At 38.8% G+C, this 27,842-nt stretch overlaps 1 long non-coding RNA gene across 1 annotated transcript; it reads left to right on the forward strand.

Moving 5' to 3' along the window:
- On the forward strand, positions 1 to 27,842 carry LOC137603993 (uncharacterized). The gene is made up of 3 exons (XR_011037376.1): positions 1 to 276; positions 22,204 to 22,261; positions 26,476 to 27,842. It is a non-coding gene; the product is annotated as an uncharacterized lncRNA (long non-coding RNA).

A 27,842-nucleotide genomic window follows, 5' to 3' on the forward strand; every position in this document is an offset into this window, starting at 1 on the left:
GCTGATCTCTCAGCCCCCGCAATATGAATGGCTGAACCACAGAAGACAGGTCCGGTGCAGCAATTAAGAAAGTTTCAGAAAGTCTCTTGAGGACAGACAGCGAGAAAACGCGCGCAGGGATTGAGTTCAGGAAGATTTTTAGTCACCACTGCAAAAGCCTGGAAGTGACAGAAAATATCAACTGCTGCTGCAAAATCGCTCCCCGGAGATGTTGGCTGAGTTTAAAAAGAAAAACGAGGTGAAGAGTTGCCAGCCTGGCATCACCAGGGATGCGGGGTAAGTCCCTCACTTCATTTTCCGTCTTGAATTTTTGTGCGTAAAAGTCATCCGATCAGCTGCGCTCCTTCTGAGAATACAAAACTGCATAATCTTGACTTATTAATGCGTGGTTACGCGGATATTTATGCATTTGTGTGTTTTTACTGCACTGAATTCAACATTCCAGAGCTGTTAAGACATTCTAAAAAGTTGAGAACGTTGAGCGCCGTGCAGCACAGTGACGCATATGGGCGTTTTGCGCGCAGATAAAAGGAAGTATGTGGTGTCAGACAGAGATAGTAACCAGACCTTCCTCTTCCCCTTCTCAGAAGCATTGAATGGCTTCTCCTTCCCATCGGTTGTAATGGGCAGCAGCATTTTCTGCGGTTTAGTCATGTGTGCGGGACAAGCGTCACGGACAGCACGCGGTTTGCGCTCAAAACAGTCCAACTCTTGTGACGTCACCTGATCTCATGCAGCTGCGCGCCTGATCCCGCGCGTAACGTCTGGCTGTGAGCGTCACCTCCTGGAAAGAATGACCAGGATGCACCGGGCGTCACTCGAATGCCTGAAGAAAGGGAAGGCGCTCGGGAAGTGCTACGTTCAAGTTCTCTCGGACAAATGCAATTCATTTCCCTATTAAGATAATTCTTCTGTATTATAAGTTTTCTTCTTTCTTTTTTTTTGTTGCATGAGGAAAATCACATGATTAGTTTGTGACATCTGAACATCACAGTAAAGAATTAATAGTACACGGTAGTTTTGGGGGTAACTTTTAAACAGTTTATTTTTACAAATGTTTAGTTTCATAGTTTAACTACAGTTGCGTAGTAGTTTGTCTGTCATTATTGAAAATAAGATTCAAAATTGTTTGTAGATGTTTTTATTTAAAGGTAATCCATGTTCATGCTCTATGCTTCAACTAGTGAAAAGAAAATGAGACAAACATGAGGAATAAAACACAAACAAATACATTTCTAGCTGAGGGAGCTTGTGGCTGCTGTGTGCCGTTGTGTGAATTTATCCTCTTCAACGTGAATATGTTTCAGATTTGATTTCAAGCGTTACATTTCTTTCATAACCTCAAGGAACCTGGAATTGGTTTCCACTTCCTGAGTTATTCCTGCGTTGGAATGCATCTCAGAACACAAAACTCCACAAATAAAGGAGGTGAATCACAGAAGCTCTGGAGAAGCTTCAAGGCTTTGCTCACTTATGACGTCCGCTGACGAGGACCTCGATCTATGGTTGAAGACTAAGTGGGCCTTGATTGGACTTTTTTCCTTCCCACACTAGTCTTTTTTTCTGTTTCATATGATTCAATATGAAGCTGTGGGCTCTTTCCTTTTGCTCTGATGTTAAAATTTCCAATAGTCACAAACTCACCAACGTAACAGTTACAGTCACAGCATTCCTCCTTCAAATCAATGTAGTTGTAATGAATTTCCCTTTTGGCCATTGTTGGTCGCCCCCTCATGCCCCCACCAACTTTATTCTCCTTCAGTGAGATGCAAATGAACCCTTTGTGGCACTTTGGTGAATCTATCTTTCATAATGAGTAAGGTGGGATTTCCCTGCCCCTGTTTTCTCCGTTCATGCGGCGGGAACATTGAGAAGTTTAGAGCCGCCGACCCGGATATGAGCTAAATATGGAAAAGAGGAAGAGGGTGTGTGAAGCGGGAAACAGAAAATGTGTGTGGTGTAAAGACATCAACTCAGTTTCCTCGTTCGATTTCCCAGCGACCTCAGCAGCACGAGCTTCCTCTTGTCACTTGCATCTTTTTGCATCCCAAGCATTCAAAGTACATAAGAAAAATATCTTGCACTCCTAACTTCAATCGGATGTCAATTTAGGTCCTGGATTTGGGAAGTTTGGCACAATGGCATTTGATTCTTTCACCTGTAAAACTTTTTCCTTGCCTGAACGTGTTAAATATTTACCGGAGCTCATGTTAAAACCACATGCAGAAAACTCCCAGTACACTTTGTGTAGATGTCACCAGGAGTTTGCCCTACCAATGTTTGCACTTGGTGATCAGGAATTTAGTCGCCATGGTGAATTTGCATCTTGGTCATAACTACGATCGCAGTAAAGAATGTCCTCTCTGCCTGTTGTGTGTGGTCGTTGTGTTGTGGGTCAGTGAGCATGGAGACTCCCCAGCGACTCGGTACGGCTAAAATTACCGGACATCGCAGGAGATGCTGCTATGGAGATTCAGGAAAGAGACATGGCCTAGCTTCACGAGGAGCAATTCTTTAGAATCCATCTTCATCTGGCTTTAAAGTATCAGCCAATCAAATAAAGACTGGATTTAACTTTTTAATTGACAAACTTTGACGATGGTAGCTTGAACTTTAACCTGTGGTGACTCTTCCTGGCCACTGGGGGGCAGCAAAACTGAGCCATGTTTGGTTTTAGATCTCATTAGCATGTTGTAGCAACACGCTCACATTTAGAATTTATTTTGTTAATTTTTCACTTGTCTGGGTTAAATAGGGAGCTACCCAAGAGGTAATTACCCTAGTTTAAGGTTAAAGCATGAACTCTTACCATTTATTTTTATGCTATAAAATAAGAATGAGGTGATGTCATGCAGATTACTGTAATTAGTTTTCAAGGTGTGAAATTTCAAATATTCTCTTTGGATGATTTCCCACCTGAACAAAAACAATGGAACAGATAAATTTTTTTTACAGCTGCCAGTTGCAAAAGCCTCACAAACACAAAAAAAATCCCTCAGACCATCTTTCAGCAGTGTCACAGTAAGTTTGTGTTGTGGTGCATGCTAACACAAACACATGTGTCACTGTCAGGCCTCTGCTGTTATATATAGTAATAAGGATCCAGAGAGGAAAAACTCTTATCTCCAAGATGAACTTTTCAGGAAGTCATCGCAGCTGCCTCGGCTGTAGCTTTGCAGGTGTTGTGGTGCATCTTTCAAATTTACCCCTGAAGCCTGAGGGATGGTGAGAAATAAATGTCTTCCTTTTGAGGCTTTTTTTTTTAAATGCAAAATTCTAAATTGAACCATTAACAGGGAGTGATGATGTCACTATCTGAATTTAGACTGCATGAAGATGTGGAGGCCTTTGTGTGTATTTTAGGGTTTTTGTGCACAGTGCATGGCTGGATGTTTGAATAGGAGTCACTTCTGCAGATATCTGGAGCCTCTGTTGTTTTTTACAGCGGGTTTAGAGGAAGGATGATCAGCAGAACCTGTCAGCAGCATTTTTATCTTATCGTACCGTGTTTTTCCTATCAGCTGATAACCTAGAGGACACAGTCAGCGTGGGTGTTTTATCACTGTTTTGCGTTACTTTGCCTCCGACATAGAGGGTTTTGCATATCAGTGGATGCTGCACGCCTAGTTGATTGTTTCTAATTCGGATGGTGCAGATTAAAACAGGATAGAGCTACACCCTCTATTTCTGCAGGATGCACTCATACATCCCATATCTGCTATCTGCACTTGAACTTTTACACAAAGCCTCTCCCTGACCTGCAGCAATAGCACTATAACAGCACAACACACACTGAGCGTTCATTGTTTTACAGGTAAACAACTGGTTTCCAGTGCTGTCATAGGGTGCAACTGGGTGAAAGGGTGTGTGTTACTTACAGAGTTTACTCTGTAGCTAACTATTTAACTAAATAATGTTCTCCACGCTACCACGGTGGGGTTTTCACTCACAGCTACTGGTTTCCAGTAAGGACCTGAAGCTAGCAGAGGAAGTGGTGGTGGCGGAGCCTGAAACTTCAGAAAAGAAGAGTTTTCACTGACAACTTACTTTTTTTAAATTTTTTTTTAGAAAAATGCAAATTGCTTCTTGACTCGCATGAATTCACACATCTGCTTTTTTAATCAATGGAATTCAAAGGTCAAGAAGCATCCATGCATGTTTTATACATAAAGTGTTGCTGCACTTGATGACAGAGGAGCTGGTTTATGTTTGAGACACAACAATAATCCATCCTGAAAATATTTTTAACAAGTCAGACATGTTAGAAAGCAGAACTTTCTTTTCTTATATATATAAAAACTCTTTTTTGGATTCTGCACAGTTTTTACTACACTTTTTAAATGAGGCGCAGACAACAGCGCCACCCTGTGCTGAAAACGGGCTTATGTCGCCCTCTAGTGGCAAAGCTGACATGATGCAATGCACAAAATGTCATGTTTAGTGAATTAAAAAATTTTTTTGGTTCTGATATATGAATAAATTCTGTTATCACCTGTCAAGACTTTTTATCTTCCACCTCACAGGTTAGGTGAGAATTTTAGCATTTTTACAACTGGATTTCAAGTTAACACAACTGTGGTACATAAACCTATTTTTAAAATTTACAGCTCGAAAAGACAAAGGAAATTATTTTTAAGTACTTCAACTGATGAGGAGTCTGCCACTCCATATGTTAAGTGAACTCATTTATATACTTGTCTTTATTAAAGTAATTGATGAAATGACATTTAGCCATGAAGGCTTTTGACCTGTTTGACCTGTCGAGGAGGAGATAATTGTTCCTGCCAGCAGAGGGCAGTGTTTCAACATCTATCATCATCATTCTTATCCTCATCAACTGTGATTCATGATCAGTGCCTTCCTGCCCTCAGCACACGATCAGTGAATTCTTTCAAAGTGTCATTTCCATGGGGTGAATAAAGAAACTCCAAACCCCCTGGAGCTTCTTTATTCACCCCGTGGAGTGGGCGGTATTGATGGGTTGTGGTGCCAGCTGGCGATATTGATTGACACAGTTAAAGAAATCAATTGGAGAGAGCAATGAGAAGCAGCCAGGTTGAGTTTCACACAGTCATAGAGATCAGTGAAGTGTGTGTGTGTGTGTGTGTGTGTGTGTGTGAGAATCCTCTTTATCACGGCTATTGATTGAAGCCACAATTGAAGTTTAAGAGTTTGGCGAGATGGGGCGTGTGCATCTTCTCGGGCCTTTAATGAAAGGTGAACGTATCAAACGCTCCTTTGTGTGTCACCTGATCTCCACCGGGAGAATCAGATTCAGCCAATCAGGAACGATTCCCAACAAAAATCTGTGTCCACCTTTAGAGAAAAGAAAAAAGCATCACCACTAACAAAGATTGAGCCAAATGCTACATTGTTAGCATTTTAGTGAACAGTGTTTGCCTTAGCCGTTGTTAAAAAGCTACAATAATCGAAAAATAAACTTGTTTTGATCGCAAAAGATTTCACTTTTTTTTTTTTTTTAGATTATTCTAGTTTATGGGACTGTATTGATGGATTGATTGATGAATGAACACACGTTTTTATTGAATTTATCCTCAGCAGATGATTAAAAAAAATCCTGGAAAGATTTCAAATCAACAACACAAAAGCAACTTCTATTACATTTGATTTTGGATGAGTAAATGTTTCAGTGTGAGAACTTTTAGTATTAAATGTTCATCGTTTATGTTTGAACAACAACTAAACTCTGGTGTGTTTTCTCCACCACTTTGTCTCATGACTCATCATCATGGGTGTCGTTCAGTTGATATAGATTCCCAGTTCAAACAGTAACGACTCCAAGGAGTGTCGGACTCGACTTTGATGAAGGTCAACTTTTCAGCGACCCTCAGAAACAAAGACGAACCACCTGCAGCAGCGAGTCTGGTAGTCTTACTCAAGAATTAGTCACAGTGGAAACACACGGTTCGTCTCTGTTTTTATTACACGTACTGCCCACAGGACCACACACACACACACACACACACACACACACACACACACACACACACACACACACACACATTACCACCCACGCTAAAAACTCTTAAGATGAAGACATTGGGAAATCCTCATCGGTTCCCACACTATCTCGGGATAACTCACCTCCTCAGTGTCTCAGTCATCCCACCACACACACACACACACACACACACACACACACACACACTGTCTGCCTGCCTGTGTCTCGGTGGACCAATCAGAAACACAATGGAGTCTCAGTGCACTGACTGCACACTAATGCTGTTTGGACTCAGGAGGAGGTGAGTCAGATCCTCTCCTCTCTGGGGGGTGGGGGTGGGGGTGGGCGACTCCAGACCCACCCAGAGAAACCAGACCCCCCTGTGGAAACCAGACTTTTCATTTATGTATTTCTACTTGAAAGCAGATTAAAGGAAAGGGATTGGATCAGTCAGGCCAACAGCTGTTGATGATCACTTCTGCCTCCTGCTAGCTTTATGCTAAACTACGCTAAACAGACGTCAGGAGGCGCGCATTAATGACATCATCAGGCCGACCTTACTCTGACATGAACATTGCATTGGATTTGCCTCTTTCTATTCACGTTAATATAAGAATCATTGATTGGAGAACCCAGACCAAAGAGCCAAAGGAATGTGACACACTTCCTGTTTTTTTTAATGGGAATCAAGCCCAAAACCTCCTGATGTGCGTGATCCTTCTACTTTACTGTGATTGTCCAGAGTCTGACGGGTGTTGGCTTCTATAGTTGGAATTAATCGAGTCGGGATTCCATGAAAACCCTCATGATGCAGGAACAGGAAACGTGTTGCTTCTGAACTTAAACTTTCCTTCTATAAAAGACATGTGGTTCCGTTTCAACACCAATCTAACGGATTGGAAAGCAAACAAACGTCTTTCCCAAAAATTCTCGATTCCACTTCCCCAACAAAGTTCAAATATGGATGTAGTTCTGGGAAAAGGGGGTTCAAGCGTTCTAAATTTAGCCTGGGATTGTACAGCTTCTCATGACGCGGACGGCGAGGTCGCTGCAGGGGTCGAGTTCTCAGGGCGCTGTCGCTCGACAGGCGGTCACAAGGTGGTGACGTCAGGGAAAGAGGAAGAACAGTGTGTGTGTGTGTGTGTGTGTGTGTGTGTTGTCTCAGAAAGTTGGCCACTCATTAGTAGAGAGCTCTTGGAGGAAGTGGTGGATGATGACTCAGCTGAGCCACTCTTCTCTCTCCTCCCTCTGTCATCTGCTTCTGCTCTGCATTCTATTCATTCCTCTTTTCTATTCCACCTCATTACTTTGTCGTTCTTTCTCTACATCTGTACGTTTGGGGGGTCCCTTGATGTCTCTGTGTGTGTGTGTGTGTGTGTGTGTGTGTGTTTCTGTGAGTATGACACTCAGAAATGTGTGTGGGAAGATGACTGGCTGCTTTCAAAGTGATTAAAACATTCCTTCCCTTCTTCTTTCCTCTCTCTGTTTCTCTGCCCTTCTCACTTCTCTGCGACAGCTCTCTGACGAAGAGGAGGATGAGGACGTATCGGTGAGTGGAACCCCCTTTTTTTTTCTTCGAAGCATCGGCTGGCTTTTTTGTGAAGCCAAGAAGGAATGCAGGTCTCCGTTCGGGTTTTCATGTTCAGACGGGTTGAGAGAAAAGTGTCAGATCAACGGTTCTGGTTCTAGACGTTTCCGAAAACGAGGTGAAGTTTAAAAGGAAAACAGATTTCAGCTCGGTTTTTTTTTTTTTCTGCTGACGTGAGAAAACAGGTGTGAATAAAAGAAGGTTTAACTTCAAGCCTTGTTGGAAAGGATTCGTTCGTGAAGCGCAGCCTGAAAAAGTCTTTTCTTTTTCTCATGCCAATGAGAAAGTGGAAATGAGAAATAAAATCATGAGGACTGTGTCTGGCCCTCGACATCTGAGGCTGATCCGACGTTAGTCATGTAGTCCCAGACGGCGTGACGCGCTGACCACATCTGTGAAGAGAAAACAGCAGCCCTGGTTTTCTATTTTTCCGTGTGTGTGTGTGTGTGTGTGTGTGTGTGTGTGTGTGTGTGTGGGGGTAACGCGTGACGTTTGGGTCAGTGAGGGTCACGTGACCTGTGATTATCACTGTGATCTGTTAAGACAACATGTCACGCTTAACATAGCCAAATGAAGCTAGGCTTAGTGTTAGCTGACGTTTGTGACGTCTGTTTATTAACCCCGAGCTGCAGACGCTACATCAGCCATGAGGCCTAACAGTGTGTGTGTGTGTGTCTGTGTGTGTGTGTGTTCAGTGTTGTCGTCCTTCAAAGTTTTGCTGACTTTTGAATCCTTTTTTTGCGAAAATATTCACTGATTTTGCCTAAATTCTGAGTGAATTTTTCATCTGCCCTCTAGTGGCCGGTTGTGGTATTGCTGTAAACCTAGAGGTTAAATGTCAAACGGCACAAACCGATTGTTATGCCATTTGGCGGGTCAGCAAGCGCCAAGTTAGCTCTAATCGGCTTAGAAAGGTCTGATAAATGAACAGAAGTCCCCTTGCTGAAAGTTTGATTTTAAAACGTTTCGCTCATCATAATTATACATCTCATATTTCCACCCTCATCTTTTTTCTCTCTCTTTTTTTCTCACGCCTGCACTCGTTCTTCATAACTACCACACCCAAACCCACCTCTGCCCCCCACCCACCGTTTACGGTAAACGTGTGTTTTTGTCCTCTGCGCGTCCGGATCGAGCTCTGCAGTTGGTTTTGGTATCATGTCCTTGGCCCAACATCACCACCACTGACAGAGACCGAGAGCGGCGTGGCGTGGGTGGGTGTGGGAGGGTGTGCGACAGAGATGAGTCAGCGCTCTGCTGCTACGAGAAGCACCAGATAGTCTACCACCCCCACACCGTGAAAGACACACACCGTCTGCACAGGATCACTCATGACGTCCACCGGAGGACAACAATCTGTGTGTGAATAATGTGCAGAAATATCAAGTTCCATTTTTAACAGACTGTAAATGGTGAAGGGCGCGGCCTCACAAGGAAGATCATCAGGTTCCAGATCAATAAACATCAAAGCGCCCTGAAAACATTTGTAGGTCACTGGTTTTTTGGCTGGAACTCCTCCTGTGACTCTAAATAGATCATTTAACGCTGTGCAGCGTCACAGGATGGGCCTGATGTTTGTATTGTAACAGTGTATTTAATGTATTTGTACATACAGTACTGTATGTACAAATACATTAAAAATAATCCAGTTAAAGAAGAGCTTTCAGGCTCTGTAGGGACCATGGATGGATAAGATTCTAATTTTATTAATAATCCAGCTCGCTGTTAAATCACTTCCTGCCCCCGGAGGTAAAGGAAAGAATAAGTCCAGCGTTAGAGGATAGATTGACTCTATAAAAAAAAAAAAGCAGAGAAAAGCTGCAGCAGGATGTGAAATAACAGAGCAATTCTGACTCCACTCCACTTGAAACAAGCCGAGGGTATTTTTAACCCCGTGAGCGCCTTACAGTAATTACTGAACACAAAAACAGACCAAAATAAGCTGCAATAAAACAGAGAAAACGAGAAAATAAAACAAGCAAAACGGGGACAGAATTGTTTTTGTGTGTGTGTGTGTGTTTTGTTGCACCCTTACTCGCGGTGTGTGATGGTTTGACATACAGTAAATGACTAAGAACGACACAAACATCGCTCGTAACAGAATAATGATGACAAAAACTCGTATTCTCGCTTTCTGACCCGGCAGCAAAAACATCAGAAAAATGACTCATAAATCTGCAAATTCTGCTTTGTGAAAACCTGAATTCACGTAGTTGATCTAGTTATGACTCCATTGAGAGATTTGATCATTTTAATGAATGAATATTTCTCATATTAGATCAACGTATTGATCCCAGGCGTTAAAGAATACAAATAGAATTGATGCTCAATCCATTAAACAACATATTATGTTGAATATTCTCAAAAGTGTGTTTAGATTATTATTTTTTTCATTCTAAATAATTATGCTTTTATTTTTGCCGATTTCAAAGTAGGGTAGAATAGAAAATATTTACATATTTGTTGTTGTATTTCTGACTAAAGTAGTTATTGGATGTGAAGTATCTAACACACGTGAACAAATGGAGCTTCTCTTCCTGTGTGTTTAAACCCACGGTGGTGACATGAGGGACATTTTTAACTTTGTGAAACAAAACACAATTCATCTAAATCTCCCAAGCAACAGACATAACATCATGAATGATGATGAGTAAAATACACACCGTCCTCTTCCTCTGAGAGCTGGTAACACTTCCAGAACATTATGACTGATTCTGTAGCTGTGGTGCTTGGATCACATTTTTTGTGCTGATTTTATATTCCATAGTTTTCATGGCGCTGCATGTCTGAAGGGGTGGGGGGGTGGGGAGTAATTGTAATAGCTTTAGATGGTTATATCTATTTTAATATTTAGATTTTTCTGCAAAGGAATCAGCATCGGTGTTGGGCTGCGTTCCATTCAGGATCAGACGGTTTACTGTTAGGGTGTAAGAACCTGAAACCTAGAGGGGAGACCTGAGGGTCCAGAGATGTGTTACCGTCTCTGTCCACTAGAGGGAGACTCCTCCTCACTGAATTGCACCTTGTGTTCCAGCGTTTTCCCATCATCAGCATCATCATTCTGCCCCACTCGCCCCCACCCCCCACCCCCACCACGCCTGTGGATCAGCTCTCACTGCACGGAAAACATTGTTTCTGAATCCTTTCTGTTAAAAAACGACAACACAAACCTCAATAGTCACCGCTCTGCTGATTAAAACTGTGGATATTTATTTATATGTTAAGATTCATACATTTCTGTTTGTCTCATCTGAATATTGATATATTCCTGCTAATATTTCCTTGAATTTGCGGGTTTATCGGGTTGATAGTGTCCAGCCGTTTGTTGGTATTTATTTAAAGTCCCATTATCAGCTGGTTTTGTTGGATTTACTGTGAAGAATATTTAGAAAAGGAATTCATGTTTTTTACCACCGCGAATTTTTCTTTTCCAGGGTTTTATAGACAACCAAGTTCAAAATAAAATTTTTGTGTAAACCCCCCCCCCGAATATTTTAAGTTTCCCCAAGCGAGGTGTTAAATGTTACTCTCCCCACCATAAATTTCAGGCTTTATTAAAAAATAGAAAAATCATTTTTAAATGGGATGTAGAGAAAATACATTTTAGTACGACTTTCCAGAGTTTTTTTTCTTTTTGCTACTGATGGAAATTTGATATAAAATCGGCGGCAGCTACAGGAAATCATTAAAACAATGAATGGGTTGATCAGAAATGCTTTATGTGACGCGTTCAAACACACCACGAGCAAAATAAATGAAGCTAAACCGCAAAAAAATAAATCCTTGCTTTGAAATCCAGTTTGATTCATGTCTGAGGGAGGATTGTTGCTTTAATATTGCCAATACCAATATTTGATAGAGCTTTAACATCACTGAATTATTAAACCTGTAACATAAAGAATTAAAATGTATTTCTAAATTAGTGGAATTTCCTTTCCACGTCGCTGCTACGTCATAAATACAAATATGACGTCATAAACGCTGTTCTGAGGCTAAAGCGTGCTTTTTCCAGCTTTTTCCCGTGACGCCGGGTTGTGTCGTTATTAATAAAGGTTTTTTTTCTTGACTGAAAATAATGGCAAATCAACTAAAGGTCAGAATGAGGAGACAAACTTGTTTTACCTTCTCACAAAGAAATGAGGAGTTCATTGTTTTAATTCACGTTTTAAATAAGAGATCAGTTAATTATTTTGTTAAAATTACATATATATTATGTCTAATAATAAATAATAATAGTAATTAATAATAATTATTAAAAATACTCTTCTTTCAGAATAAACTAAGAAATTATTAGTATACTTAACGTTTATACACACATTCCCACTTTTCCTCAGATGTAATATCGCAGTGATTGAACAACAGGAACCGAACGCGTCTTTTTTGGAAGGTTCGCGCAAATCCCACAACAGATTTCAAGCAGCGACAGCTCCTAATCTGTGAAATCGTCGTCTGAATTTCCTTCTCTTTGAACAGCTTCTTTGAACAGCTATATTAAGTTTCATATCTTTATTTTCCCGTGCGTGTTTGTGTGTTTCTGAGTCACCTGCGGTTGTGAGGAAGATAAAAATTCAACCCGACGGCATCTCTCGCTTTAAGTCAGCAGAAACTGGATATTAAGAAGAGACTAAAGGCAGCTTTTAATGTCCAATCAGATCATGGATCGACTGGAGCAGAGCTTAAAACACATCTTAAACAAATGTTGTGATTTAAATGCTCCAAATCATAAAGAACAGATATTCAGTCGAACAAAAAACAAACAAACAAACAAGCATGCGTTTTATTCTACGTTAATTAAAAATGTACGGAAATACAAGAAAACTATGTCGTTGCTCTGAAGGATAGATTAGTAAAAACAGGTGATTTTATTACTTTCTTCCGTCGATGACGTCAGCGCAGGCCCGTCGGATCACGTTAACGCACCGTAGATCCGCAGCGGCTGCAGGACGCGCAGCGTCACCGCTGACTTCAGTTGATTTTTTTTTTTTAATCTCTCCAAACTGGATTACAGATTGAAAACTCCATCCTTCATGCTTTGATGACCCCTGCAAAAAAAAAAAAAAAAACTCCAGAAGATTTTATTGGTCATCATCATTGAAAAATGTCACTTCTGCCTTGATAAAGACGCAGAGCAAAATAGAAAGTTTGATGTTTCTGATGTCTTCAGACGCCCAGGGATGGATTTCCTGGGGATTTACAAAGAAGAAGTGATATGGGTAGAGCAGCTGTTATATATAGTGAACACACTGTGTTTTTTTTAGTTACTACAATTTTGTGAGATTAGATGTGAAGTTACAGTCAGCAACAGGCTGGAAGAGCAGTTCTGAAACCATCAGTGAAATCTGCAGAAAACTGGTGGAACACATTGTAGAAAATATCAAGATTTTACGCACGTGAAGCATAAAAAACTAACATCCTCGGATATTCATGTGCTATATAATGACTCATCAAAAATGCTTTTAAAAATACTGAGAGGTTTATAATTATAGCAACATTTTTGGCGCACAAAAAAACACTGCTGTGTTTGTATAAAGCATCTTTGAACATTAAGTTTAAGTTTACAGAGACATTTTAAATAATAACATCAGTTAAATACACCGGACCGGCCTGGGTCCAGAGACTATATGTAAATTAATAATTGTTATTTGATGATGTATTTGAAATATTTACGATCACATGGTGTCATTTCCAGAAGGATGAAATATTAAACCACCTGCTTCAACTCCTGTCAGAAATGTCACTTTTCTGTCTGCAGTGTGAAGCACTTCCTGATGTTCCACGCATTGCCGTGGCATTTAGAGCAGACGAGCGTGACCTTTAAACATTAACACTGAGAGGAAAACTCATTTGAATCTTGCACACAACTGTAAACAACAGGTACATCACCCAGGGGGCTAAAAATACTAAATTCACGGGTTGCTGTGTATAGAGATGGCCTCTGGAGGATGAGCTGAACTTTCTGGAGGGTTTACACCAGAAGGATGCTGGGATTGCAATAGTGAACAACATCCATGATGCTTGTGTGTTTCTTTGCACTCTGGACCTTTTGAATTTGTTGACAAGTAAACAATCCAAATGCTGTTACGTCAGAAATGATCAAGGAGGGAGGAAACAAAGTTCCTGTGAATGAAAGGAAAGAGGAGTCGGTGTTGAGTTCACGTGAAAGGGGTGCGTGGGATTTATTTGGCTCCACAGGTGGCAATGATGCACACAAAATGTTAAATGTCAGGTTGCAGCGACGCCGTTGACTCCCATCCAAAGCGCCTCTCTGAATAGTTGAGCATGAAACCCACAAGCCTGTTCTCGGTTTTGGTTCTTAGAATTTGCTGGAAGAGAAATAAACCCAATAGTTTCACCCAGAAATAACTGACTATGATCCGTTTTTAGGGGTGATGTACATTCACGTGTTCATCCTCACCTGTCAGTACACCACAAACCCTGTGAGGCTGAGGGATCATGTGACCCATTGACCTCCTGCGTCTCATTTGAGCTTCATCCGATCTGTGCTGGTACTGAGAAAAAGTGTGACTTTACATTATTTCTGACAAAGCCGTGATTGAAGGCAGATGTTGAACCAGGTTTTAGTTCATCAGCTATCCCAGATTAATCTCTGGAACAGTGATTTTTGTAATACACATAACCTGATAATATATATAACCTATATATAACCTCAGTGGTGCCCTAGATTTTCACACTGCTTGTCTATTCAAAACTCTTTTGAGGCCAGTGGCTAGTTTCGTCTTACCGTAGCCTTAATACTAATAAATATATATGTATATATTATATAATATATATTATATATATATTATATAATATATAATATAATATATTATATAATATATTATAAAATATATAATATATATTATATAATATATAATATAATTTATATATATATATATATATATATATATATATATATATATATGGGTTTCTTTGCCAAATTGAATTTGCCGCCTTTGTCACCTTGAGGGCAAGGCAAGAATCGGCTCTGAGGCCGGAGTTCATTTGTGTTGTCCGTTGCCGAGGAGAGTGACCCAACAGGGTTGCCATGTTTATCACCACTCCTGCAACAGAAGACGGAAGCTTCCTGCATAAAATGGGACAGACAGCTCGACCGATTGGTCGTTTTTTGATTCTGACATGAAGTTGACGCCAAGAGGCGCCGCTCTGGAAAGTAAAATGAACATCAGGTTGTTGTGTGTGCAGGCGGCTGCTGCACGTCTCACCTGATCGGTGTTACAATCATCTTACAGATCACGTGAAAATATAGGGAAATAAATTTTGAGCAATGAGGTGAGGCGTGTGTGGCGCGACGCGTGATGAGCTGCGTTTGTACATCAAAGCTGAGACTCTTACGTAATAGATCAGATCTTTTTTTAAAATTTGCTGAGTCTTCACTGTCAGATTTAAGGTTTAAAATCAGGTTTCATTTGTTTTTGTCTGCTGCAGTGACCATCTTCTTCATGTCTAGCTGGATATGTTGCCATTGAACATATTACCTCTGTTGTGTGATAAACACACCGACAAACATGAGGGAGGGAGACAAAGATCTTAAAAGGAGTTTTCATTTTGTTCTCCTCAACGAACATGAAGTGTTGTTCTCCTGCCACCTGTGGGTCACGTTTCTACGGTAGCCCAAAAGGACAAACCAAACTCAAACTACAGAGAATCTAGTTTTTTCTCCAGCAAGCGAGGGGGAAGGTTGAGGGGTGCTCAGTTGGTTATGATCTGTAATCAAACCACTAGATGGCACTAAATCACATGCAAAATATAAACCGAGACCCTCATAATAGGAAGTTTTGATTTCCCCTTTTTTCGACCACATTTATGCAAAAATACAACTATGAATAAAATCCTTTGATTTGACAGCGAGCGGATTCATGGTTCAGGCTCACGTTTAGATTTTTAGCATAGTTTAATCTTTTACTGAAATGCTGGTGAGGTCACTGATGACCGCTGCTTCATATGTCATATATCTCACGTATCTCATCATGGAAAGTTTTTTGCGACAGTTACCCTCAGGACATTTGAGCGGACGCTTTAGACTGAATTGAGATGGGAGCCGGACATTTTTAGGCCCGTCCATCTTGGTGGCGCAAATGGTGCTGCAAATGTCGGCTTGTCATGAAAGAGGAAGTCAGCGCTGATAGTCCAATCAGCAGTAGGAAGTGACATGTCGGTTTGACATTTTCCTGCAAGTGCATCGGGGAGATTGACCTCGGATCAGTTCCGAGAAGCCAAAACGGCTCGATGAATCCTCTTCTGGAAGATTGTCCAACGGCGTAGCCGTAAAACTGCAATGAACGTTAATCGCACTCGTGGTAATGCTAAGGATGCTAAGTGTTTGAGTGTTATTGTTTGAAAAGTCTGCAGCAGATCAATAACGCCCTCACTAATCGCACTTATATTTAAAAAGAAAAAATCAACTGGAGGATACTCTGGAGGTTTAGAGTCAGTCAGTTCAAAAATAAGCCGAATCGTCTACATTTGACTCGAGCCTGCAGGAGGAAGAACGCAGGCGTGAGGCGTTGGCTGGACATTTACGAGGCCTCTCCGTGTCTGGTTGTCCCTTCACCCCCGCAGCACTTTGAGCACACGATGTTCACGTCACCTCAAAATGGAGACGGCAACCATCTGATGGCCTCTGCTCTGTTCTCTCAGCCTCCCACGTGTCTCTGAAGGCTCCTTCTAACTTTCCCTTTTCTCCTTTCACTCTTCTCGTCGTTCGTTCGTCGAGGCGCCTGCTTCACTAATTTGATTTATGCGAAAGCGCACAAATCAAATCCGGTTTGATAAAGAAGACATTAAAGATGATGATTCAGATCAGATCTTTTCTTTCCACTCTCACTTCTTGGTGAAACTGATGCTATGACTCGTAAATATAAAGCAGAATTTCAGACAAGTGGATTTACTTGGGTTGAAATACTCTCATATTTCTTTTTGTTGTGTTTTTGTCATGATTAAAATGGCCTCATTGTGTTTCTTTCTCTTTTCTCCTCCCTTTTGTTATTTTTAAACAAAAAATAAATAGAAAGAAAAGTAGGAAATAAATTAGAAATTTTCTCAGATTAAATAAAAAATAAGTCCGATGGCTGTAGCGTGTTCATTTATTTTAGATTATTATTAATACAAAATCTTTTACTTTAAGTCTTCTTATTTAATTTTCATATTTCTTTTATGTCAAACATTGTCAGCAGCAGAGAAACAAAGACTTTCATGTCAGCTTCCTTTTCACTTTTTCAAAATGCACACTGATCCCACAGAGACGAAAACCTCAGGCTCTGCTGTCTGGAGAAAAATTGTCCACCTTGGTTCTTGTCCGATTTTGTGTTTGCTGTTTTTGTCAGGCGCTAGAAAATTGTCATCAGGGCTGTTTGGTGTTTTAGTCACAGGCCTCATGAGTGTGAGGAATGAATATTAGGTAGTTTATTTGTTGTGTTATTGTATTATTGTACATAAAGCTTCTTTGCATGGTGTGTGCATTTTTAAAAAATGAAATATAAGTTGCAGTAAAAGTGAAACTCTGAATCAGAATGAAATTACTTTGATCGATGAACCTTTAAAGGTGACATAGAAACTGTGAGTGTGGGTGAAGCAGGGTTAAACACTCGCAAACATTTTTTACTCATTTATTGGAGCGATTTGCTTCTTCATATTCCATCTATTACACACATTTAAAATGTAATATTTATAGAATATTTTAGGTTAAACTTTATGATTTCACTTTAAAGTTAAAATTTATAGAAATAGCTTTTTTTGGGGTTTGAAATTAAACTAAATTAATCAAACCAAAAATTTTAAAATCTAAAATATGACCATTGCCACACTGTTGAATCTAATAGATTAAATTTAAGGTTGGATGCTGAAAGGGGAAGTTTACATCGATTTGTGTCAGATTTGTTTTTCAAAGCTGCTCTTCGGTGACCCTGTTTGGCATCAGGCTTGTTTTCACCTTATAAATAAATCCATTCAAGTCAAACTGAAACCCTGATGCTTTGGAGTGATAATATTACCAGAGCATGAGGGGAAATTTGTCTTCAAATGTTCGTTATATTCAACCCACTCAGTTTCGACTGGAAGAAAAAAAGCAACAAGGTTTTCACCTGTTCAGCAACAACAGATGCTGATTTAAAAAACAAATCTTATTATCCAAACTGCAAGAAGCTGCCAATTTTAATTTAGTTCAAAATTTGCATTTGCACAGTTTTGCACCCCCTAATTTTTGACACCACTCATTGATGATTTTTCCTTTTTTAATCTTATAACTGAGATGGAGGGATTATTTCAGTTACCCACTGAATATATGTTGTGGTACCTGCAGTAATCTGAATGCTGATGACTCAAATTAAATTGACATTTAAAATATTCAAATTCTATTCAAAAATAAATATTGTGGCCCATTTTCCTTTTTCTCCTAAGCCACCTGACGGGCTGCTTGTCTCCTGCAGGAATGTGACCAGTCTTGAATAATCACCCAGATATAATATTTTCTATCTCTTCTGATCGATTGACCCGGCCTTTCTCTTCAGGGTGTGTTCAGGAACAGTGAAAGCCATGGTTTCCTTCAGACGTTTCGACTTGAACCGTCGTTTGTTGACCCTCCCTGATTTAAATGAGACGATGAATGAATATCAACTTGTTTATGGTTTCAGTCGGCCGATGTTGCGTGCTCACAGGCCGTGGGTGGCATCACACTGTTTGACTAATCACCGCACTAACTTGTTCTGTGTGTGTGTGTGTGTTTATGGAGATACTTTAATTCAATGATTTGTGTGTATCTGAAGTGTGTGAATGTGTCTGCAGGCTGTAAATTGTGTGTCTGTTATGAATTGTTGTTTTGTGTGTTTGCACAATGTCCCTGTACATACATTTATAAAACTTGTGCGCAGTGTGTATGTGCAAATTTGCATTATTACACATTTAAAACAAGGATGATGCGTGTGTGTCTGTGTGTTTCTTTCTCTACTTTAATGATCAGCGTGTAGCTGAAGTGTGTGAATGTGTCTGCAGGTTGTAAATTGTGTCTGTTTCTTCTTAATTGTTGTGTTGTGTGTTTGCACAATGTTCCGTGTGTGTGTGTGTGTGTATGTTTTATAGTATGTGCAAATTTTTCTTTAGACATTTAAAACTAGGATTATGTGTGTGTGTGTGTGTGTGTGTGTGTGTGTGCCCGTTGAGCGTCATCTCCTGCCTTAAATCAACTCTGCGTTGATGTGTGTGTGTGCGTACGTTAAATGCTCAATGTGACTTGATGACTGCATGTGTTTTATTTTTCAATATGTGCAGTAGTTGTTTGTGTATTTTTACAGTATGCCTGTTTTTATTGGTTGACGTACACATGGTCATGATAATGAATTATAATAATATTTATCGTTATCATCATCATTAATTGTTTGCACAGATATGCTAACAGATGAAGCTTATGTGTATGCACTAATAATAATAATAATAATAATCATATAATAATTATATAGTAATGACAATAATAATAATAATAATAATGACAATAATACATAATAATATGCTTCTTGCTACATTTGTGAACACACAACTGTTTGTGTATGTTTATTTGTGATGTTTTTTCTCCTATAGTCTGGTCTGTGTGTGTGTGTGTGTGTTTACACGGTGTGTGTGCATGTGTACATGTACATAGTGTGTTCTCTAACATGCACAGTGTCATCATGCTCCTGTTTTACGTGTTATTTGTTTGCATGTACAGTATTTTTGTCAAACAGGCGTTAAACTTAAGTGTTTGAATGAAATCATTTTACATGCATGCGAGCATTTTTTCTGCATGTTGTCTGCATTGTGTTGTCTTTGCATGCATGAGAACGTGTGAAAGAACTTGTTTCCTCTTCTCGGCGCTCATCTGTCCGACCGAACTGACATTTACACATTCAAATCAGAGTCACATGTTGACCCTTCATGCACTGCTTCAGTTGTGTTGCCGTCACCCGTAGAGATGCTGCGTCAGGCTGCGATTCTGTGATAATGTCTGTAAAAAGCATCGCACAAGTCCTCAGGATCAGAGAAGAGCTTTTGTGTCTGGAGCCTGGCCCTTATGTTGTTTTTTGAATGTTTAATATTGAATTTACACTGGCTTTAATTTAAAATATCATTACTTTTCATTGATTAGTTATTTTGGGGAGTCTTAAGTCAAGTGTTGTTTTATTTCTGTTTCATTTTTTGGATTTGAAACTGTTCAGATGTCGAGTTATCTGATTCATATTTTGAAACGCATTCTGAGCTGTAATATCTGAGCTGTCATTTCCACACTTTGTTGCTCAGGCAGATACTGGGTTCAATCAAGGTCAGAATTGAAGACGAATTAGCATATCATTTTCTGACTAAGAGCAATGAGTTCAAACAAGTGTTGTCATCCTCAACAGGACGTAGTAACAGAAATAAAACCTGTATATTCAGACCTGATTGACTGAATTCCGTGAATGTAACTTTTCCCTTTTGTTTTACGGACTGGCGCTTGAGTTCCTGACATTTATAGAATTGATCATTTCACAGTATTTCTCTCTTTTAACGTCAGGTTTTCCAGACGACTATTTACTGACAATTTTCTACACTTCCTTTTTAAAAAAAATTTCTTTTCCTCTTTCAAATGCAGTCGTGGAAAATCCTACGTTTTCCCTTAGAATGGAATACACCGGAGCCTGAAGGTCAAATGGTGTCATGCTATTCGAGCTACGCCTCCGGCGGTACTAATTTGTACCTATTATCAGTTATTAACTTGTCGATTTTGGAAATATTTACTCTTCTCATCAGTTTGTACTCGTATGTGTGAAGAAACATCAGTGCTGCAGGAGTTTGCAGCGGTCAGCCCGTGTTGGCTTTAAATTGTTTACAGACAAAGTATTCAAGCTTGAAGTCAACAAAGTCCTTAACAGCTGTAACCATAGTAACCACAGAAGCTTTATTCGATAGATTGATTCTGTGTTCTGACTGATGCACGACCCTTCGATCCCGTTGGTGTCAAGTGGGTATAAACTACAACTCGTTTTCTTGACGGGAAGCACGTGGGGGACCTGACCTGGGTTCAGAATCAGGGATGAGTTAAATGCTTGGTTTTAAATCATGCACACCACCAGTTTCTGAGGGACATCCTTGTTTTGATCTGCAGGAGAACATTCGCCTCCTGCTGCAGGAGGCCGGAGGTTGTTTTTCTTTGCTCTTCCGTTTTTAATATTTACCGAAAATCAAACGCCTCACTTCCCTTTCGTAGCTTCATTTACCTGCTGACATGCTTTTTCTTTTTTACTAGAAGCCGCCTCTCTGCTCGTGGCCCCTGTTCAATGTTCAGTGTTAAAAATGAGGCATGTTCCTCAGCACCTATCACCGGGAACTCGATTTGACGTTATCGTGAGGAAGATTCCACAGGTGCTTTCGTTTTGTTTCGGTCGTACAGGATCTATCGTTGAAACCCGGTTCCTGTGTTGCTTGTTTGCCTGGTTGTTTCATCAAAAACCCAGCAAACCCTGCCAACCTACTTACCCTGCCACCATGGCATGTTTTTTGAAGGATTTCCTTTTAGATGGTTAACATATAGCAAGTTTGATGAACATTAAATACCTAGCTGACATTTTTTCTAATGTGGTTGAGCAGCACTTCAAAAAACATTTATAATTATGTCAAAAAAACATTTATCAGCATATTACCTGTAATTAAATCATTATGATACAAAAATTTTTCCATGGGTAGGAATTTACATTAATTTTAATTATTTAGTCCATTTGTGCTGCTGTTGTGTTGCTATGGTGATGTTATAAGGCCCACTATTATGCTGGTTGCTATTGTAGCTATAAACTTATCCCACAAGAGAGCGTTTCACAGAACACTCGTACGTTTGATTAAAATATGCTGCTATTTTTAGTTTATGAACCGGTAAGACATCAGATCTGACATATTTTTAGTTTTCTATAAACAATTGTGAATGTGTACACTGTAGATAATAGTGTTTAATTAATGTTCTGACTGGCTTGCATCCCCGTTATAATCAGCTTTTTCTAAACGTGTAAATCTGTAAATAGAAGAATTTACAAAACCTGTGTGAAATTTCTGCGTTTTTCAAAACCACTTTTTTATTTTATTTTCATTCTTTAAAAAAAAAAAATCACTAGACAACCGAATTTGATGTTAAATACTGAAAGCTGTTACGCAATGAGAAAACCGTGATTTATATTTTCACAGCACAACACAGATTTCACAATTAGTGCTTTGTGTATGTGTCTGTGTGTGTGAATCACAGAGCTTGCGAACATTCCCTATTATTTATATTAACAACTTTCTTTGCATTGATTCAAATTAAAAAAATAAAATAAGTATAATAAAATAAATAATAATAGTAATAATAAATAATAGTCATAATAAATAATAATAATAATTTTTACCAAGAATAAGAGCTGCAGGCTGCTGGATTGTTGCGTCTGTGTGTGAAAGCTTTAGTCATGAATAACTGTAGGCTTTTGTGTGAATGTAGGCGTCTGTAGGCATGTGTGTGTGGTTATCCACCGCCTCGACTGTCACATTCAAATATGACTCCAGCGTTGAGAAATAATGCAGCACTTCTGAAAAAACTAATGAATGCATTTTATTTGATTGACCCCCCCGATGTTGACAAAGGTTCGTATTTTTCTCTCCTTTCCAGGGTTTGAATTCCCGCCAGCTTGGCTCCGACCTCTCTGACCTCAGTGACGCTCAATCCGGTGAGAATCCTACTTTATTTCTGATAACATAACTCTTCATAAACTGTAAATCTTAACTTCAAAAACAATGTGTGAACATGAACATGACGTGTGAACATGACACGTAAAAACATGTCATGAACATATTTAATACCAAACAGCATCTAAACCAGGGGAACACCTGGTGTCCTAAAACAACCACCGTTATCCCTCATCCTCCAGCCTCATCGTCCTCCTTCATGTACTGTAGTCCTGACTGGACTGACTGACAGACTGACTGACTGACTGACTGGACTGACTGACTAGCTGGCTGGCTTGCAGCCCTGCAGCAGCAGCAGCAGCAGCTCAGATTAATTATGTTAAGTGGAGTCCATCCATTCATCATGAGGAACCAGTGATTAATACTGTTAAGTGTCCTGACATCAGATAGAGGGAAGTGTGTGCGTGTGTGTGTGTGTCATGGTGTGTGTGTGTGTGTGTGTGTGTGTGTGTGTCATGGTGTGTTTGGTGCATTAGCATAGAGAGATACCTGGCAACCGAAAGAGATGGTGGTACTTATGCCCAGGACTGTGTTTGACAGGTTCGCTTTCCTTCGCCCACGTCTTAGATGTTGCTTTCAGGGAGTCGTCTCTGATGAGGTTTAAATTTCTTCAAAATATTAATGCTTCCCATATTTTTACTGGCCTCCAAAATATACAGTACTATAATAAATATTTATTTGTGTGAAGATGTTCACATACTACTCCTTAATGTATTTTTGTGAGAGCAGACATCGCTTCAAAGCAGCAGGTTTTTAACTTGACCCTATTTTATCTGTTTTGTGTACAGGTTCATTAGAAACCATTTGAAATTCAGAATTATCAATTACATGTTTTGATTGTGAAGGAATTATTTGAGTTTATTATAATTTCTGCCTGCATCTTCTACCTGCAACTATCTCAAATCAAATTAAAGACACCAGTTACCAATTTTTAAAACACGTTGCTTTAATAAATGTAGCGCTAACTAATTCATATATATCATCAATACTTAAGGCAAAATAGGATTTTTAAAATCTTGTTTCATTTAATAAATTTGTATATGACACGTGAAAAATGCATAAAGGTAAAAGGATAATGAGTAATTTGACAATTACCCCTAAAGTATAAATATTTCCATTTAATTTTATTCAGCTCAACAGAAAAATATCAGTGAGCCATTTGAGGCATCTGCAAAATATTTTTGGTTGGTTCAAAAAATTCCTTCAAGGATAATCCAACTTTTATCTTAACAAAAGCCAAACAGGCCTTTAAAACTTCTGTTATAGATAAATGTGAGAGTCTGTGGTCAGTTTCTCTTGCACTCCTCCCTTGATGAGCCGTTGGAACGTCTGAACAGAAGCATCAAGCTTTTAAAGCACCTGCTGTTCTCTCTTAAATCATCGGTGTTTCTTCTGCGACTGCCCCGACAGAGTGAAATGCGGGGAAGACAAAGCTCCGTCGGACCAGTCGATCCTGACCTGTCGGTAAATAATTCATCCCAGCCATCCGTCTTTGTCCTGAGTGAAAAAGATCCCCGGACAGCCTCTTAAGTCCCTATCCTGCATAAACGTTGTGTAAACAATTGTTTTACGGTGACCTTTCAGGTCAATTGTTTTTTTCTTTTGGTGTTTTGGATCTCCACAAAAAAAAAGGAAATAGTTGATTCTTGTCGTGGTAAAGCAGGACTGAAACAAGCCTTCAGGATGAGCTGCACTCAACACTCAGCTCCTCAGCTCTTAACAGAATGATTAAAAGCATGACTGGAGATGAGAAATGAGTCTGTCGCTTGTTAAAGTGTGAGGAAAGAGGGTTAAAGTTAAAAATGGAAGAGTGTAATTGATCTTTTTTTGTGCTTCTCAAAAGGTCGTTGATCAGCGTCTCCCTGTGGGACTTAAAGTTGGACATTCATTAGAGGAGGAAGAGCCTGTCAGACAGATTCCATAGATGTTTTAACGCTTGTGTTGTCTTAACATTCAAACCTTAACAGAATTTTAAACTCTGATTCTATTTCAGATGAAGAAACTTCCTGTCACTCCTCACAAACTTCATGTTAGGAATATTAGATTTTTATACCTTCACAGTGCAGAAATATTAGATTTATTCAGTGGGCACCTTATTTTTATTACCACACACCTGTCATGAAATGAAAATTTTTGGATGTTGTGGTGCACAGGTTGGATGTTGGATTGATCCATCTTATTTATAACTGGTGTCTGACTTTGAATCTCCATTCAGGGAAAACTAAAGGATTGTTCCTCTGAAAAAACAAACTTTAAATTTTATCACATCATCTGCAGTGATGCACAAAACCTTCCACTGAGAAGCAGAGTAGTAAAAATAAACTCATTCAACTGTGACGACTGTCCAGATGTCAGCCATCTGTAAAATCAACTGCATAATTACTAGTCTTTAAAATAAAGGTGACTGGTAAAAAGATTAGATCATAGGAAAACTGTTCCTCAATTGTTTTATGACTACTTATTATTGTTATAATTATTACTACCACTACTATGACTATTACTACTACTACTGCTGTTATTGCTACTATTATTAAGCAATTTCCCCTTTGGGGGATTAATAAAGGATTCTGATTCTTATGACTATTAGTATTGCTGCCTATTATTTATTATTTTATTATTATTATTATTAGTTTTGTTAGTTATATTATTATTACTTTACCATTACATATTCCAGTAATAATAATTGCTATTATCAATATTATTATAATCACATCCCGCTTCAAAGCGGTGATGTTTTGTAATTGTCAGTGTTTGTTGGGATCATTAAACTATCTATCTATCTATCTATCTATCTATCTATCTATCTATCTATCTATCTATCTATCTATCTATCTATCTATCTATCTATCTATCTATCTTTTACACTCATGAATGGGATAACATAGAAAGACGAGTGAGATCAGTGTAAGACTGTAAATCAAAGCACTAGCTTTGATCTATGAAAATAGGTCAGAGCACTAGCTTTGATCTTTGACCTCTGCAAGTAGGTCAGGGTAACAACTTGAATTCAGGGGTGTCGCGGGATGTTGCAGTCTGTGACTGCCTTATTGTTTTTGTTACTATTACTAGTCTTTAAGGTGGAGCCGTTACAACTTGACTGGTCAAAAGATTAGATCATAAGGAAACCTCCTTGATTCTTTTACTACTACTTATTATTGCTATTATTATTGCTACTACTATTACTACCACCACTACTAATACTATTCTACTGCTGCTGCTGCTACTACTATAATTCTACTATTATTATGACTATATTATTATTACTAATTATTATTTTATTATTATTTCAAATTTTTTACTTCTACTATTACTATACTATTACATATTACAATAAATATTATTGATATATCATTATTATGATTGTTATTATTATTACTATTATTGCTATTAATATAACTACTGTTATTATTATTATTGCTATAAGTATTATTCTCACTATTTTACTTTTGTAACCTTACTGTTGCTATTATTATTATTATCAATAATAATAATAATAATATAATAATAATATTAGACTAATAGTATTTTTCCACTCCTTTGATTCCAGGCTTTTACTGCTTTTTTATTTTTATTACTTATTAAGAGTGTTTACCTTTTGGACCGTCGTCAGAGCAACACAATCAACCTGAAACTTTTCTCACAATTAAAACAGAAATGTTCAAACCAGATGACCAGTATGAAAATCCTTCTCCGTAATGGAAAGGCTATTGGCTGCAGCTGTCAATGTGATGTTTATTGTACGATACAAACATTCATTTATTAATAAAATGTTTTGTTTGTCCTGCAGTAAAGCACATAAAACCCAAACTGATGGTCATAGATTGATAGATATACTTTATTTATCCCAAACTGGGAAATTTAAAATTATTTTTAAGATTGTTGTCATGGTAACACATCAGAGACCAGCAGGGAGTCCTTGCAGAAGATGAACAAGTCATCGCTTCATGTCCCACCAATAACGACATACTCTTTAGAGTATATTAAATAGAGTACTAAAGTATATTGAATAGAGTATATTAGAACCAAATATTTTATTCGTGTATGGTTTGTTTGTTGTGACGTACCGTTTCAGCCTGTGAAGCACGTGACCGCTGTGTCACCTCATGTCTTTATATTTCTGACTTGTCTGACACCCCAAAGCGCTCGGCGCTCTTTTGAAGCATCTTAACTCTGTTTTCCTCTTGTTTTGTTCCAGTTGAGATGTTGCTGAATCCGTTTGGGGTCATGACATCATCATCATGAGATGGGGAAGCTGGTAAGTGGCGACCACAGGCAGTGGCAGAAGAGGCGGCGCTTGTGTCGTGTGGTTTGCAGTTGGTTGTATTTCCACGGAGTTCCCTCCAGAAATATTTGCTCAAATGTTGAAAGAAAGAACAAATTATAGAGGGAGTAAATTGTTTTACTGTTGCGTTGGCCATGAAACACCTGCAGGAGGTCGTCGGTGTTGTTAACTGTTCTTTTCTTTTTGGCTTTCCAAACCAATTTTCCAGTTTGCGGGCTGCTGTGGAGCAAAACCTCCACACCCGGTGAATCATGCTGATGCTGTTGAAATCATAGCCGGTGGTTAACACACGAGTAAAAGATTACCTATAAAATCCTGACCGCCTTTTAATGGAAGCAACAGAAAATAAAAACAGTAAAGCTCGTTTTAAAGGAACGTAGATGTAAAAATCTTTATTTAAATCCTTGTATTTGGTTATGTGTAAATGATAACACAGTATTTCTTTAATTGCAGTGAACTGCTTTTTTCAATATTATTTGGAGAGATTATCGCTAAATATTTGTTTTCATCGTCAACTGTTGAGAAATAAATATATATAAGATGCATAGATGTAGTAAGAACAATTGATTTTCCACCTCAGTGCTTCCTCTATGTGACCAGTTTAATTATTAAACAACAGATTTCTCTTGATTTTGAGTTTTATTTAATTCTGCTTTTTAGCTGGACTCCTAAATCAAAGCATCAATAAGATTATTAAAAAATAAAATATTGTTGGGAAAAATAACCACCAGTGGGGGTAATTGTTAATGAAGAAGCTGAATTTGCTGTACATTTGAGGGCAGGTTTGAGACCTCGGATCCAGGATCCAGTCCCTATTTAGATGAATTTTGATAATGTATTCATTCTGTCATCAAGCAGAAATAAAAGGTCAATCACATGTTGAACTTGGCATGCTTTTTATTTTACATTTTAGAAATGAATCCTTACTGTGAAGCAAATGAAACTAGCTGTTCGCTCTGTGTCTGGTTCACCTATACTGACGCGATGCTAACATCTCTATGCTCACCCAGTATGCTTGCTTTCACGCCCTCCCCCATTGTTTCTGTCCATTAATAGGAAACAACAGCAGATAAAAGTTGCCAAAAAAATTATAACAAGAAAATGACAGAGAAAATTAACATTAAAAAATGAGTCAAGTCAAAGTGGGGATGAGAGAAAAATGTGACCTGAAGGTAAAGAAACTTTGGCAGCAGGTATTAAAGGTGTAAAAAAAAAAAAGTTTAATACATTGTACCTACTATTTCTTGTAGTTTTGGACAATAAATATTTTTATGCATTTA

This window comes from Antennarius striatus, chromosome 11, assembly GCF_040054535.1.
Source record: "Antennarius striatus isolate MH-2024 chromosome 11, ASM4005453v1, whole genome shotgun sequence".
Classification (NCBI taxonomy): Eukaryota; Metazoa; Chordata; class Actinopteri; order Lophiiformes; family Antennariidae; genus Antennarius; species Antennarius striatus.